The sequence below is a fragment of the Salvelinus fontinalis genome, chromosome 2 (assembly GCF_029448725.1).
Source record: "Salvelinus fontinalis isolate EN_2023a chromosome 2, ASM2944872v1, whole genome shotgun sequence".
Taxonomy (NCBI): domain Eukaryota; kingdom Metazoa; phylum Chordata; class Actinopteri; order Salmoniformes; family Salmonidae; genus Salvelinus; species Salvelinus fontinalis.
In genome coordinates, this window is record NC_074666.1 from 93,229,074 (window position 1) to 93,233,019 (window position 3,946).

At 46.7% G+C, this 3,946-nt stretch overlaps 1 long non-coding RNA gene across 1 annotated transcript in view; it reads right to left on the reverse strand.

Annotated features, from left to right (window-relative positions):
* Positions 1-3,932, reverse strand: part of LOC129832029 (uncharacterized) — a 4,758-nt gene extending 826 nt beyond the window's left edge. The window contains exons 1-3 of the long non-coding RNA XR_008755855.1: positions 3,544-3,932; positions 2,283-2,392; positions 677-761 (exon numbers count right to left, since the gene is read on the reverse strand). This is a non-coding gene — a long non-coding RNA (uncharacterized LOC129832029). The remainder of the gene's footprint in view (positions 1-676; positions 762-2,282; positions 2,393-3,543) is intronic.
* Positions 3,933-3,946: the final 14 nt, after the last annotated feature.

The window sequence follows — 3,946 nt, forward strand, 5'->3', positions numbered from 1 at the left end:
TTATCGGTGCGGACCTCGTTCTCGACTAATTCCATAGTAAAGTGAATCAAGGTTTGTCAGGCAGAGGAAAGGCATCTGGGTCTAATAAGGACCAGTCGACCTCACTAACAGACAGACTCTTTATATTACAACCCTGATACGAACGGACTGCTGTTCTGCAACCTGCAGCAGCACCTGATATGAACGGACTGCTGTTCTGCAACCTGCAGCAGCACCTGATATGAACGGACTGCTGTTCTGCAACCTGCAGCAGCACCTGATATGAACGGACTGCTGTTCTGCAACCTGCAGCAGCACCTGATATGAACGGACTGCTGTTCTGCAACCTGCAGCAGCACCTGATATGAACGGACTGCTGTTCTGCAACCTGCAGCAGCACCTGATATGAACGGGCTGCTGTTCTGCAACCTGCAGCAGCACCTGATATGAACGGACTGCTGTTCTGCAACCTGCAGCAGCACCTGATATGAACGGACTGCTGTTCTGCAACCTGCAGCAGCACCTGATATGAGCGGACTGCTGTTCTGCAACCTGCAGCAGCACCTGACTTCCTGCATAAGGACCAGACATCTATTTCCTTTAGACTAATAAAGTATTCAATCATTTATTAATTCATTCGTCCACACACGCAAAAAACACACCAATATTTTTGATTAGCAGTTCTCAAAATGGTTACCCTGGCAACGAGCTGGGGCTTCTGTACTCCTAGCCAATCACAGAGCTGGTTTCTGTGGGTCCTCACCGTGGCGACGTCCTCCTCCCTAAAACCAGAGGATACAGAGAGGACAACGTAATGTGAAGACAAGGTGAAGACGACAGACTAACACCCAATAAGACTGACCCTACAGTAGGACTGACCCTACAGTAGGACTGACCCTACAGTAAGACTGACCCTACAGTAGGACTGACCCTACAGTAGGACTGACCCTACAGTAAGACTGACCCTACAGTAGGACTGACCCTACAGTAAGACTGACCCTACAGTAGGACTGACCCTACAGTAGACTGACCCTACAGTAGGACTGACCCTACAGTATGACTGACCCTACAGTATGACTGACCCTACAGTAAGACTGACCCTACAGTAAGACTAACCCTACAGTAAGACTAACCCTACAGTAAGACTAACCCTACAGTAAGACTAACCCTACAGTAGACTGACCCTACAGTAAGACTGACCCTACAGTAGGACTGACCCTACAGTATGACTGACCCTACAGTAAGACTGACCCTACAGTAAGACTAACCCTACAGTAGGACTGACCCTACAGTAGGACTGACCCTACAGTAGGACTGACCCTACAGTAGGACTGACCCTACAGTAGGACTAACCCTACAGTAGGACTAACCCTACAGTAGACTAACCGTACAGTAGACTGACCCTACAGTAAGACTGACCCTACAGTAAGACTAACCCTACAGTAAGACTGACCCTACAGTATGACTGACCCTACAGTAAGACTAACCCTACAGTAAGACTAACCCTACAGTAAGACTAACCCTACAGTAAGACTAACCCTACAGTAGACTGACCCTACAGTAAGACTAACCCTACAGTAGACTGACCCTACAGTAAGACTAACCCTACAGTAGACTAACCCTACAATAAGACTGACCCTACAGTATGACTGACCCTACAGTAAGACTAACCCTACAATAAGACTAACCCTACAATAAGACTGACCCTACAATAAGACTGACCCTACAGTGCAATGACTCCTCTAGAAAACACAGTGTGACCAATGAGCAGTTAGTAGAAAAGGGAAAAGCCTCATTCTGTTTAATAAATGAGCAGCAGTCCCAGCAGGAGATAACATAGTCTGTCTGTCCACTGCTCATTTCTTGTTAAAACCCTTTCCAGGAAATAAGGGGTCTTCCTTTTCTCGTTCATGACCTTTAAACCCTGCACTCAAAGACCTGTTCCAAGGTCTGTCCTTAAAACCCTGCACTCAAAGACCTGTTCCCAGGTCTGTCCTTAAAACCCTGCACTCAAAGTCCTGTTCCAAGGTCTGTCCTTAAAACCCTTCACTCAAAGTCCTGTTCCAAGGTCTGTCCTTAAAACCCTGCACTCAAAGTCCTGTTCCAAGGTCTGTCCTTAAAACCCTGCACTCAAAGACCTGTTCCAAGGGCTGGATCCCAATTCTCCACACTTTTCCTGAAGTGTGCATTTGTACAGTCCCTCCCCGGGATTTAAAAGCATAGGATTGAGGGGGGCTTACACCATTGTTAACTTAATGCACTAATTGAGCACTAATTGAGTTCCTGTCTCTGATTCCACTGACCAGTTGGTGTCACTCAGCGACGTCATGACATCATCCATCACGTCAGGGTCGATGACATCATCGTAGGTCAGCAGCATCTCGTACACCTGGCTGGCTGTGGTCTTCCTGATCTGTAGAGAGAGAGAGAGAGAGAGAGACAGAGAGAGAGAGGGAGAGAGCGAGAGAGACAGAGACAGAGAGGAGAAGAGAGCAGGTTACACCTGGCTGACTGTGGTCTTCCTGATCAGTCCACTCTGGTGCTTCTGTCACCAACCAAGGACCCAAGGAGGGCGTACAGCAGCACCTAGATCTTCTGCACAGATTCTGTCAGACCTGGGCCCTGACAGTAAATCTCAGTTAGACCAAAATAATGGTGTTCCAAAAAAGGTCCAGTCGCCAGGACCACAAATACAAATTCCATCTAGACACCGTTGCCCTAGAGCACACAGAAAACTATACATACCTCGGCCTAAACATCAGCGCCACAGGTAACTTCCACAAAGCTGTGAACGAGCTGAGAGACAAGGCAAGAAGGGCCTTCTACGCCATCCTTAAACCTTGCACTCAAAGACCTGTTCCCAGGTCTGTCCTTAAAACCCTGCAATCGAACATAAAATTCGACATCCCAATTAGGATCTGGTTAAAAACACTTGAATCAGTTATAGAACCCATTGCCCTTTATGGTTGTGAGGTCTGGGATCCGCTCCCCAACCAAGAATTCACAAAATGGGACAAACACTAAATTGAGACTCTACATGCAAAATTTTGCAAAAATATCCTCAGTGTACAACGTAAAACACCACATAATGCATGCAGGCCGATACCCGCTAAATTCTACAACCACCTAAAAGGAAGTGATCTTTTGGGTGAAATACCACAGTGTGTCATCACAGCAGCAAGATGTGTGACCTGTTGCCACAAGAAAAGGTCAACCAGTTTTTGTACTTGAACTATTTGCACATCATTACAACACTGTATGAAGACGTTTGTAATGTCTTTATTCCTTTGGAACTTCTGTGAGAGTAATGTTTACTGTTAATTTTTTATTGTTTATTTCACTTTTGTCTATGATTTATTTAACTTGCTTTGGCAATGTTAACATGTTTCCCATGCCAATAAAACCCCTTAAATTGAAATTGAGAGAGAGAGAGGCAAAGAAAGAAAGAAAGAAAGAAAGAAAGAAAGAGAGAGAGAGAGAGAGAGAGAGAGAAAGAGAAAGAGAAAGAGAAAGAGAAAGAGAAAGAGAAAGAGAGAGAGAGAGAGAGAGAGAGAGCTAACTCACCACAGGGAAGGGGTGACAGAGGAGCAGCAGCAGCTGGAACAGAACCTTCTTACGGACCTCTCCCTGGAACTGGATCAGACCACAGAACCTTCAGCAGGGGAGAGAGAGAGTAGGGTTAGGGTGAGAGATCAACCACAGAACCTACAGGAGGGGAGAGAGAGTAGGGTGAGGGTGAGAGATCAACCACAGAACCTACAGGAGGGGAGAGAGAGTAGGGTTAGGGTGAGAGATCAACCACAGAACCAACAGGAGGGGAGAGAGAGTAGGGTGAGGGTGAGAGATCAACCACAGAACCTACAGGAGGGGAGAGAGAGTAGGGTTAGGGGGAGAGATCAACCACAGAACCTACAGGAGGGGAGAGAGAGTAGGGTTAGGGTGAGAGATCAACCACAGAACCTACAGG